Genomic DNA, 13,020 nt, shown 5'->3' with positions numbered 1-13,020 from the left:
CACCACAACCAAACATTTCACAATTTCACACATCAGACTTTCACTTCGCTCCTTCTTCATGTTCTGAAAAATGTGAAAAAGAACAATGGAAATGCTCAAAGCCAGGTAACTTTAAGAGAAACCAGGCTTTGTAAGTTGCTTGCATTATCACATAATCAGTGTGTGATTTTATCAGTTTCAAACTTAAACAAGAAAAACATTTTCACTTTGATTACTGCAACTTTAGAATGTTACTATCCTGTAGGAGAAGGTAAAATGTGAAGTCTTTTTCCTTCGACAAGGTTCTACAATGGGATGACTGCCTTTTTCTTCAGTAAAGGAAATAGGACCGAGAAACAAAATTCAAGTGGTATGTCCAGAGGTCTGATGCTATCAAAGAATGAGCAGGGATGGCTTTTGTAGTAGAGGGCCTACAAAAATATTGATAGTTAAATCATGCTACAGGGAAGGGTCACATTGGAAGTTGTGTTTGTTTTTTTTTAATATTAAACTAAAAATGAGGCAGACCTGTGAGGACAGGACAACATCTGATTTGTTCACCATTGCATTTCGGTACCCACTTGAGCACTTAACAAAGGCTTCAGATGTATTTGTTGAATGAATTGCATAATTTCACGTGAAAATAAATGCCTGGGTAAAGAAGCCTCTAAATATTTAACCTAAGTATTTTGACTTTCAGGTCTACAATCTTACGTTAGCCTATTATAATTTTGTGTTTCCATTATGAAAGTGTTTCTCCCTTTTGAGAGTAAGCTTACTTTTTCAGTTCACTGATGAAGAGAATCTGAATAAAGTAGAACACACTCTTGAGGAGGAAGGGGAAAAAAAGGCAAGCATCAAACCTGAAGGCAGAACCCACAAGAACAAGCAAACAAACTGCTCAGCAGATCTGCAACTGACACTCAAGAACTAAAATGAAATTGGCCTTTGCTTAGCAAAACCTAAATTAGAATCAGGAGAAATAAGCCCTTGAAATAAAAATGACACCTATGTGACAACGAACGAGTTTTAAAGCCCCAACACAGAGGAGGCAAATGCTCTCAAATGAGCCACTTGAGAGGAAAGGGCGCCTACCAAAGGCAACTTCTTCCTGCTTTAGTTTATCATGTTCTTTATTTGAACACGACTGAGTTTTGCACACACATAGATAGATGACTTTCCCCTCTGCATCTGGTCAAGGTAGATGTCATTTAAAAATCATTAGGAAGTAGAATGTCCCTTCTTTGTCCAGAGGGGAACCTCTTCCATGCTAGTATCTGCACAGTAGTGTCTGTGCAGACACTAGCAACCAACCAGGTCACAACACAACCCAGGTCTTTTTCTTTCTTTCTTTTCTTTCTTTCTTTCTCTTTCTTTCTTTCTTTCTTTCTTTCTTTCTTTCTTTCTTTCTTTCTTTCTTTCTTTCCTTCTTTCTTTCCTTCCTTCCTTCCTTCCTTCCTTCTTTCTCTTTCTTTCTTTCCTTCCTTCCTTCCTTCCTTCCTTCCTTCCTTCCTTCCTTCCTTTCCTTCCTTCCTTCCTTCCTTCCTTCTTTCTTTTTCTTTCTTTCTTTCTTTCTTTCTTTCTTTCTTTCTTTCTTTCTTATGTTTATTTTTGAGAGAGAGAAAGAGACAGAGAGAGAGAATGAGTAGGGGAGGGGCAGAGAGAAAGGGAGACCCAAAATGCGAAGCAGGCTCCAGGCTCTGAGCTATCAACACAGAGCCTGATGAGGGGCTCGAACCCACAAACCACGAGATTATGACCTGAGCTGAAGTCCAACGCTTAATTAACCGACTAAGCTACCCAGGTGCCCCCCCCAGCCCGCATTTTACAAGAACTGCCAAATTTCCCACAGCAGATTATAGTGTGCCACGGAAGTGGGAATGGGGCATCTTTCTGTCACAAACTCCAGCTTTCAGGACCACACGGTTAAGTCTCATTTTCTGTAGCTTCCTTTGTCTCTCAGTTCCTGGGGACTCATACCATGTCTTGTCATCGTTGGGGAGGTTTCCCAAAAGCCGTCTCAAAGAGCCACCAGAAAGGGCACCACATGTGTGCGAAATGGAGCACAGGCATACACGCACACACAGGCACACCTACCCCTTCCCCCCAGAAATACCATCCATGTAAGCTGCGAGGCTACCCTGAACTTGTTCCATCCAGTTGACTCCTCTGGCCTTTTCCTCAAGATGCATTCCTGTAGCTCGACAAAACCATACAGCAGCAAACACTTGCCCAGCTTTCTAATTTTACAGCTTTTACACTGAAGTGAGACTCCTTCCTCTATGTAAATTTCCATTGCCTCTGTTAGCTTTAAATGTTAAAAAAAAAAAAAAAGGGATAAAGGCACCTACTTTTTTAACACTGAGAAATCCAAACTGACAGAGAATAAATGTAAACACATATACACTAGCCCATGACTTAAAAAAAAATCAGTTAGGGGCACCTGGGTGGCTCAGTCGGTAGAGCGTTCGACTTCAGCTCAGGTCATGATCTCACGGCCCGTGAGTTCCAGCCCCACATCGGGCTCTGTGCTGACAGCTCGGAGCCTGGAGCCTGCTTCGGATTCTGTGTCTCCTTCTCTCTCTGCCCCTAACCCACTTGCATTCTGTCTCTGTCTCTCTCAAAAATAAATAAATGTTTTTTAAACGTTAAAAAAAAATCAATTAGACCCACAGCCTCACAATTACCTTACTCTAAACACACACACACACACACACACACACACACACACAATGAAAATGTATTAGCAGACATCCTCTTTCAGATTTAATAAACAGAAAATCTTTACATTTATAATTTTACAAGGATTAGGATAAAGAGAGAGAGAGAGAGAGAGAGCATCTGCCTTATGTTCTCAGTGACCAACTGGACAGATGGTCAAGAATATCATTAGTTAAGAAAGCTCTCATTCATTATCCTAAAGTCCCTTGGGCAGGCTTGGTATGGGGTGCAAGAATGTTCCAGAATGTGATATTTGAAGAATGTGTTCATGTCTGCGATATGAGGCCATGCAGTGGATGTGGGGGAGGAAGGGAAAGGACAGACAGCCTGTTGTGATCCAAACAGCAGCCACGAACATCTCAACATTGGTTTGTCACCCCGAAACTTTCCGGCTTGTAGTCCACCTGTTCCCTCAATAGTATTAATAGTGAAGAAAGCCATTTAGGGGTCACCACAGACACGAATCATTCCTCCTTCTCTAGGCATAAGTACCTCACAAACAGAAAATTTAGAGAAGCATGGAAGAGGAGAGGCTGCCCGAAACTGTCATTTCTTTGGCACCTCTTCTGGATTCACACAGAAGATGTAAAAAGAAACAGGGGGTCTGATGTGTCCATCTTGATAACAGTTCCCAAGGGTAAAAGTTCTCTAAATATAAATCACCATTCCACCTGTGTAACAGAAGGTGTATGTGTGTGTTCAGGCGGGGAGTGGGGAGGACAGGATGACAACGGGCCAGTGAGCCCGAGAGGAGGACTAGAATCAACAGCTCTGCAACTGGCTAGGAATCTGTATCTACCTTTCAAAGCATTTCTTAGGAACTTCCATCGGAGAGACCGTGGCACCGACAGATGAGTTCCTTGGCCCTTTGGATCTTTCTTTCCAGCCAGCACTGAGCGCCCATTGGATGTGAGGTGCTACACTGGGAACCCACAGGAATACGTAAGAACCCGAGGTATGGGGATCCCCAGCCTGCCATTCTGGGGGAGGGGGTGTGTATGCACAAACATCAATCAACACTCACGGTTCCTGAAGCTGGAAAAAAAAGTCTTCAAAATAACCCATATATTGCTTTTTGCCAACAATTCATTTCAGTACTTTGATTAGAGAGCTCTGAAGAGGAAATCAATGAGAAGCCTTCGGGTTAAGTAGGAACCAGGGTCACCAAAGCCAAATAGGAGGCCAGCTTTGGAGCAGGGAGGAAAGAAATCAGAAAAAGAAGGGCATATACCATAAAAGAGAGGATCACTATTCATCCCCAGCTGGTCCCCAGCTTCTATCTGTTTTCCTTCCATCTGTAGCTCTCCCTCGTTCTTAGAAAACTTCTCAGAATCCTTAACTGACCTCTAGGGGGAAAGAATGAATAACAACAGTAATAATTATTTACCATATTGAGTACTTACTATGCAGTATGAACATACATGACACTATGTTCAATGCTTTAGAGCTATCACCTCATTTAATCCTCAGAGTAGCTCTCTGAGGCAGGTATTATTGCCAATTTACAGACAGGAAGACTGAGACCGGGGCAGCTAAGCAACTTGCCCAAAGTCACACTGCAGCAGGAACCAGGTATGTCCAGGGTCAGGGCTCATAACCACTTCACTATAAAGGGTTCTTCTGAATGCTGGCCAAGACAGGTGGGAATTTTCCAAAACTAACTTTACTAAAGAATTAAGAAAAAAGCAAAATATAAATGCATAGAAAAAAAAAACCAAGTTAAAATCCAAGTCTCTTGTGCTCTTAATACCAAAACCTAAATGTTAGTCAATTAATAAGTTCACCAACCAGTTTTCTCCCCAGGGTGTTATGAAGAACATATAACACATGCATACATACTTTACATATTTTAAAACACAACATGAACATTATTTATTATTTCTAGGAATATCCCCTTTCTGTCTCCCAGTTCAAGGTCTGTGAATATCTCAAATGAGATATTATGGTGTCTGAGATTCTGCTTTGGATATTTCTGTGCAATCTAAAAAAAGGTATCAACATTTAAATACTATATCCTTGGAATGAAAATATATGCCTACTGCTGTTATAAAACAAGCAACAGGAAATAAAGCTAATGCATCTTCTTAACTGACCAAGATCTCAGGATGAGATGTACACAGGAAAATGAGACAAATGGGATTTTTGTGCAGGGACTGAAGACGTCTCCAGTCATTTTGTACTGACTTTGCAGTTTTCTCCTGTCTCTTTAAGTTCTCAGGCTGTGGGCCCCCACAAGTCCTGCCTTCCCCTCTGCCCTGCTTCTCTGGGTGCCCTTTGGTTCATCCAACTTTGTTGAGGCTGTTTCTATCCTTCTGAAAAGCACCTTTTCTCCCAATTACTTCTGAGCTAGCATTTGGCCTCTTTCACTTGTGGCCTCTGCATGGGCATCATCTCTTCCTGAAACCTGCCTGCATCTTTCTGGCCCTTCTAACCATCCCTTGCAGAGTTTATTCTTCCTAAAGACGCCACAAGCTGCTATTCTCTGACTAGAGCACAGCTCCTGCTCATGTACAGACACAGGGAATGCGTGCTTATCCTGAATAACTTCTGCAAATTCTTTCCTTTGAAATACCCTTAAGAATCTTCTCTTCATCTCTCCATGGCTCGAGTAGAAATCTCATCAGTGTATTTGATAACACCAGTGTTCCTAATCCATACCAGCCTGCCCAGTCAGCACTACCACCAAAGGAGGCATGGCGGCCCCTTAAACTACATGCGTCCACTTATATGTGGATTTTTTCTTTATAAACGCAGTACAGTGATAGAAATGTATTTTCTCTTCCCTGTGACTTTCTGAATCATATCTTCCTTTCTCTAGCTTACTTTATTGTATGAATAAAGCATGTAATATATATAACGTACAAAATATGTGTTAATCAACTGTTTATGTTATCAGCAAGGCTTCCACTCAACAGTAGGCTATTAGCAGTTAAGTTTGGGGGGAGTCAAAAGTTATATGCGGATTGTTGACTGTCTGAGGGTCGGTGTCCCTAATCCCTGAATTGTCCAGGGGTCAACTGTAGAGGGCTGTTCCTTCCACACCCAACAAAATCTGGCAGCCCCATGTCAAAGGCAGTCCTGAAGTACCACTCCAATGCGGAGGCCAATGCTTTTATCCATCATATTGTGCCTTCTCGGTACACTACTAGGCTTTGAGGTCAAACAGATTTGAATGCAAATTCCAACTCTGACAAAGCTCTGTGATATCGGGCAAGTCATTAAACCACTCCAAGTCGTTGTTTACCCATCCTCAAAGTGGGGCTGATGATAATAGCTATCTTACTGTTGTTATGTTATTTAATAGGGATAATGTATATCAAATCTTGGCACAGTGGACACAGAAGTAGACTAACATTATTGATCAAAATAGCCACTATCCCCTTCTGAGCAAAGCAGAGTTAAAAATACAGTCAAGTCCTTCTGTCCCCAAATACTTCTGGAAATGAATCAGCTGCAACCAACAATCTTTCCTAGAAGTTGGGTTTGTATGTCCTTCCCTGCCTCACCCCCTACTCCTCCTTCTTTCCAAGAGGCCTGAAAACAACAGCAGAGAGAATATAGGCAAAGGACAAGAAGGCATCATAGCAATCAGCTCTAGCACCAAAAAAACAGAAATAAGATGTTTGGGTATTAAAAATATATGTATCACCCACTCCCACACTAATCATTTCTAATTTTATCAACCCGCTAATAAGCACGAGGCTTATGACCCCCACTTTAGCATAGAAATGGCAGAACCCTAGAGAAAAATAAGACTCTTTTAATCATTACCGTTTTTTATTACACTGTGGTGCTTCCCACACAACGCTCTGAGGAGAGCCACAAGAGCTCCGGGCTGTTAATGTAACACCAGCCACGCCGTGACAATCAGGGTGGCCATACTGAACTTTGTTTTTGGAAGACCCTGCACTCCGGTCCTGAAGCCTCCCTTTATCTGATGTGCCGTTTGTGCCTTTAGAAGAAAATTTAAAAGATGGACAAGTAAAGATTCAAGGAAAAGAGAACTAGAGCAAGAATAGACAAGAAGGGCATACAAATGAAAAGACAGCTATAGAGTCAAGTAAATTAAGCTTTGTCTCTAGCGTCCACTGCCAGGATGACAGGAACTGCTTTGTGCTAGGTTCTAAGGGAAGGGAAGCTCCCGACTCAGCACAAATTCATCAGGGCCCATCCGGAGGACGATGGGAAAGGAAAGGAGACTGAGGGAGAATTTCCAACCCCAGGTCCCAGGGACCATTGTCAGAGGAGGAAAGATAGGCAGGAGAGAGAGAGAGAGAGAGAGAGAGAGAGAGAGAGAGAGAGACAGAGAGAGAGAGAGGTCTTGGTGGGTGCTAAGTTGCTGAACTATGTCCACAAAAGCATTATGAAAATACCCCAAGGGTATGCTCATCCAGATATGGGAGCTCTGTCTTCTGAGTCCCATGCTGGGGTTACCAAGAAACCTGGAAGACCAAGATCAAGTGCTCAGTGCCTTCTCTTTTCTGGGGCTCAGCACTGCCAAGGGAACCAGTCCTCACTCTCCAAAAAGGAAGGCAACCTCCTCAGCAGGACTGTTGACTGCCCTTAAGAAAGGAAAAGATTAGGGGAAATTAGATTCATGAGTGAATGCGGGAAATATAAGAAGCAAATAGTAGCTCTACACATCTATATTTTTACTCTTTTCATTGGCAAACTAAAGAGTAAACAATCCCCATCTTCAAATGACAGTTTCGTCTGAGTCCCTAAAAACTGTTTAGTCAGGGTTTAGCCGTATAGGAGAAAGTAGTTGATATTTCCCAGATGACCTCGGACTGAAGAGTGAATTCTGCATTACTAATCACAAGACCTTCTTCCTGTTTACTTGTTTACAGGCATTCAAAGCCAAAGAAAGGAAGTTAGCAGAATATCCATTTTCTTAATTATTGTATAAATGTCTCAGACTGACCTACAAAACGTATGGCATCATGGAAGGTGTAATGCACTCCAAAATACATGTTTACAAAATGCAAGACAGGTGTTTGGATTTATTTCAAATGTATTTAAGAAAGAAAAAAAAAACCAATATGCTACTCACTAAAACAAACTGTGTGGTAGTTAATTTTGGAGAAAAGTAGTGTATATAATCACTTACATTTTTGAAGTAAAGGTTAATTTGCAGGAAATGGGAAGTTAAGACATGTGTAATTAACCTAAAGGTACACAACATAAAGAATGGAATGCAGAGACTAATGAACGCGCTAGAAGGAGCTAGCACAGAAATGCTTAACGAAATGACAAACGGCTGAAATATCTCTTCTTTAGCTCTTTTCTCCTTTAACCATCACAGACAGAAGCAGTGGTCAGAATGTACTGGAAAACAGTGTTCCTCAAAGTATGGCCCCTGAGCCCCGTGCTCATTCCCAAACTGCTAATGTTCCCCACCCAGAGGATAAGTACAGGCTTTGAGAGTACACAGTTAGAAGCCTTTATAGCAATTTGTAATTGATGGAACATCCAAGCAGGTGATCATTTTTCTAATAATTCATTTTTACTGTATTTTCTAAATGTATCGCTGCACCGTGGATTGGAAACAGAAGGAGAGGAAGAAACCTGTCTCTCACCACAGGCAGTTTGCAGAGCACTGCTAAAAAAGCTAAAATCTAAAATTGCGGACAGTAAGCACTCACTACGGAGTCAAAAAAATATATGGAAATTTTCCGTTGTTCAGTTTTTACCTTCAACTCATATTTTCCCAGCGCAGGCTTCCTGGCTAGTGTGGAAAATGATAAGTGGGGCTCACAGTGTCAGCTGCTTTAGCTTCACACACCAATTCCACTCAGGGCAACATACCTGGCTTTAAACTGTTGATCTATTCCATATGAGGCAAAACCCCATATAATCTTTTTGTTTGTGTGTAAAAAGGAATTCTGAACAGTCTTCTATAGAGGAAAAAGGAAGTATAATGTTAATTATCAGGCACAGCCAAATATTTATAGATCACCAAGCATAAAATCTATGAGCTGCTAGGTGGATTCTTCCCCTCCCCCCCACCCCACCCCCAGCCCCAGCAGCCCCTGCCCTGCTTCACTCTAAAGGAGCATGTTCCAATACACGGATTGCATTACAATCTCTCCTTTATTTTTTGTTTTCCTATCTGTGGTTATAGCACTGTCACTTCTATCTTCTACAAATATTTTAGACTTCCTCTGCCTAGAATTGTTTTTCCCCTGGAATTCTGTTTATAAAGAGGTGGGGATATTAAAAAAAAAAAATGACTGTATCCTAACATTAAACACAGCAGGAAAATCAAAGTACACATACCCATTTGTACACGAGCTCAAATGGAAACTCACATCTACAACACAGTCCCGAAGTCCCACCAGCAAAATCCTCAGATTCCCTGTCTTACCAGTAACAAACAATATGCCCAAAGACCAGAATGCCACAGTCTCGTTTTTTACCATCACTAAGTGTTCACCAAAATAAAAACTTCTTAGCTACTGCCCTGGTTATATATTAAGCAAGTCAGTTTCAAGTTCAATATGTAAAATGCAAATTTCGCTAAATGGGCAGGCACTAAATTGGCTGGCTGCAGAAGAGAAGGGCACTTCTATTAGGTGAGCCTGGGGAAAAAGAGATGGGGGAGCTGAGAACAAGTCAACAGTGACTTGATTTGAGAAATCCCATTAGTAAACAAACACCGGAGTCTTACTGGCCTGATTTTGTCTAATGGCTTTACTATTTCGCCACGGCTACAAATGCCGGGGTCATCTCGTGGGAAGGTAAGCCACGGACTGCACGCTCTCCAGCACTGGCCACATGAACAGTGAACGCCTGCCACTGGGTTTTCATAAACAGGGCCTTTCCCATCCAAGAACTTTGTGGAATGGAGCTTGAATTGTTTATCCTGTTTCCTTTTTCTATCAGGTTGACTTTCCTGATGTTAAACCCTGTCAACTTTACTGCCCAGAAACCTGCCTTCAGAATAGGACTTTCTGCTTTGAAGACTCCTTTTAAGAAATGTCAAGGGGCAGTAAACCTAAAATGGGATCCACAGCACCACCAAGGACAACAAAAACGGAGCCCAGGCTAATCAGTCTCCTCCATAAAACACACACTCTGTCTCCGTCTCTCTCACACACAGTAGCAGCCCAATAAGATCTGTTGGGTGAATGTAAGCAACAGAGTAGGAAGCAGCTGAAAAGAAAGAATTCCTGCTGTGTTCTCCCCCTGTGCCTCCCTCCCAGTCAAAAGGGTTCAAGGAAAGAATGTTTTATTACACACTGCTGTTCACGACTAGCAGTGCAAGTTTACTCTGCCCAGGGGCCCCGAGCGGGGCGAATTTGGTCATCTCCATATGGTCTCAAAGTGAAATTCTTCCCTTTCATTTTTTCAGGCCTGGTCTAATTGAAAACAAGCCACACCGAGACACAATACACACACACACACACACACACACACACACACACACACACACAGACACACACGGGGTGAAGGAGCATGCTCACCCTGCACCACGGGAATGGCCTCAACAGAATGTGAGCCACGGTTTCTTTCTACTTGCCTCCCGGTGTCCTTCCTCCTCCTCACCTGTAGCTGCATGGGCCTAACATGGGGTGCTGCTCACAGTTGGTGAGGCCCCCGTGGCCACAAGTCTTCATCACTATAGCCTTGGGAGTCCACTGCATACTTCAACCTCACAGGCTGAAGGCAACATCAGGAGATGAGGGTTCAAATGAGGCAGTCACCAAAGCACCCACCAGGCTTGCTTCAGAACATAACTAAACCACTTAGAACTTTAAAAAAAATTTTTTTTAACATTTATTTATTTTTGAGACAGAGAGAGAGAGAGCATGAACAGGGAGGGTCAGAGAAAGACGGAGACGCAGGATCCGAAACAGGCTCCAAGCTCTGAGCTGTCAGCACAGAGCCCGACACGGGGCTCGAACCCACGGACCGCGAGATCGTGACCTGAGCCGAAGTCGGACGCTTAACCGACTGAGCCACCCAGGCGCCCCAACCACTTAGAACTTTTTAAATAAAGAAACCGAGGGGTGTCTGGCTGGCTCAGTCGGTAGGGCATGTGATACTTGATCTTGGGGTTGTAAGTTTGAGCCCCACAGTGGGCGTAGTGATTACTTAAAAATAAAGTCTTAAAAAAAATTTTTTTTAATTAAAAAAGAAAAAAAAAAAAAGGAACTGACCTTGGGACTTGTGAAAATGGCTACAAGTGTACCGTAAGGTTGGAGACCAGAATAAGCCTCTTGGGCCTCACTGAGGCGTGCCTCCTACCAACAGCTGGGAAAAAGTTCTGTGTACAAGTCAGTTGAACTCCTGAGTCTCTGTCTAGCAGGCAATCTCTGAAAACAGGTGAGGCTGGCCAACAGGACGAGTAAAGTGGGGTATGTTATTATTAGGTTTTCAACAGTAATCATCTTACATGTGTACACGTGCTTACCAGTTTACTCTGAATTCTATGAACAATTTCATTCTGTATTCACAGCTAACCTAGCAGGGAGCAGGGTGACATTATTATCCCCATCTTATGGAAGAAGAGACGAAGGCCCAGGGTTGCTAAGTGATTTTCCAAAACAGCCTGGCCAGTAAACTGAAAACTGAAAACAAGACTCAGGTCTTGTCTCTTTCTGCTACATCCCGGCTCAACTTCAGAAAGCAGCTTTACCTTGTTAGAGGCAGTTAGAGCATTTCTCCTGTTTTTCCCCATATTGCCCATTCTTCTTAAGTATGGGAAGAAAACACCCATGACTACTTTCATCCACGTACCTAATGCTCAGTAAATCACACTGGAATCAATGAGCACCCCCAGCACACGCCACTTCAACATACCTTCATTCCTCTTGCTCTGGGCCAGATGTAGGGGGTTACATGTGTCTGATATGGAATCTTAAGTAGCCACAAAAACGTAAGAAACAGGAAGGAATACAGATGAATATGCTCCCTGTTTGCATAAATGTCATTTGGGCTCCTCGGACCTGGCACTTGAGACTTTCCTGCATCGTGGGCTTTGTCTAATGCGCACGTCTGTCTGCGAAAGCTATGCCACCAGAATGCCATCCACCTCTCTAGAAACTCCAGATATTCTTTAGTTTAACTCACTGCGTTTTACCAGAAGGTTCCCCTAAGTTTTTCCCTGTTTTAGCTTGGCCAAACGATATTTCGTCCATGGCAGGGTTTGGGGTTTTTGTTTTGTTTCAAAATCAACTTGTCATTGCCCACCTCTCCCGGGCTGTTAACAGGCATTTGGCTTTGGCCCACTCCGCTCCTCCTGCAGGCCTGAGTTCTCTCCCACACACTGGCTCCTGCAGGCTTCAAAGAAGCCCAGTGGCAAAAGAAACACCTTAGATTTAAAAACAAACAAAAAAACCCAACCTGCTGACAGTGGAACTCGATATTAGGAAGGATTATACCAGGTGCAGCTCACTATTAACCTTGCTGCCAGCAGACAATGATGGAAGCCATCCCTCTGATACTGGTTATTTTAAAACTTCTAGAAGGTTTTTTTTTTTTATTTTTAATGTTTATTTATTTTAAAGAGAGAGAGACACCGTGCGAGCTGGGGAGGGGTAGAGAGAGAGGGAGACAGAATCCGAAGCAGGTTCCAGGCCCTTAGCTGTCAGCACAGAGCCCAACGCGGGGCCTGAACCCTCGAACCGTAAGATCCTGACCTGAGCCGAAGTCAGAACCTTAACTGACTGAGCCACTCAGCCGCTCCATAACTTCTAGGAGTTTTAAAGAACTATGATGTGTCAACATCGTTTAGCACTTAATGAATGAATGAATGAATGAATGAATGACTACTCTTATCCTATAATATGCACTTAAGAGAAACTTTACCAAACTCTTCCTGAAAACATAAATTACTAGACAAGTGAAGGGGCAGTGACCACTCAGAGGTTTACTCTTCAGTGACATATACAACTTTAAAGCCATGTTTATTTGTCTCGTTACAATCATTTAAGTGTTTTACTTGCTTACAAAATTTTCTCAACTATTTTTTATGATTTGCTGTCCTATAAGCAGCGTCATGTGCATGTACACACAGGTACTGAAAAGTACATGATGCTAGCACTCTGTCATTCTAAAGATCAGACTCCTCAAAAACAATTACAATGTTGTTGCTTTCAGCAAACTACGTTTTTACTAGTAGGTCAGCCACTTTACAGTTTATTTCTTCCTACGTTCAACAACTTCCTGTATCTGGGTATGCTTCCGATGTGCCCATCATCACTTCATTCCTAATATTCCATTTTTCACAAGTTCCTATGAAGCATGACCTCAAGCCAGCATTTATTTCCTGATGTCCAAAATGAAAAAGATCCATAAACAAAAAAAAGAGAGGAA

The 13,020-nt window shown here is 42.5% G+C and overlaps 1 protein-coding gene and 1 long non-coding RNA gene across 3 annotated transcripts in view; both read right to left on the bottom strand.

Moving 5' to 3' along the window:
• The window catches only part of MAML3 (mastermind like transcriptional coactivator 3), a 411,086-nt gene that overhangs the window by 328,662 nt on the left and 69,404 nt on the right, over positions 1-13,020 (bottom strand). The window lies entirely within an intron of this gene.
• On the bottom strand, positions 6,457-10,467 carry LOC109249568 (uncharacterized). Its single transcript, XR_008421671.1, has 3 exons — positions 8,980-10,467; positions 8,509-8,597; positions 6,457-7,262 (listed from the first exon to the last, which is right to left on the bottom strand). It is a non-coding gene; the product is annotated as an uncharacterized LOC109249568 (long non-coding RNA).

The sequence above is a fragment of the Panthera pardus genome, unplaced genomic scaffold (genome assembly GCF_024362965.1).
Source record: "Panthera pardus isolate Hobbes unplaced genomic scaffold, ASM2436296v1 HiC_scaffold_13, whole genome shotgun sequence".
Lineage (NCBI taxonomy): Eukaryota > Metazoa > Chordata > Mammalia > Carnivora > Felidae > Panthera > Panthera pardus.
Note: the sequence above shows the minus strand (reverse complement) of the source record. Positions and strands in the feature narration are given on the sequence as shown.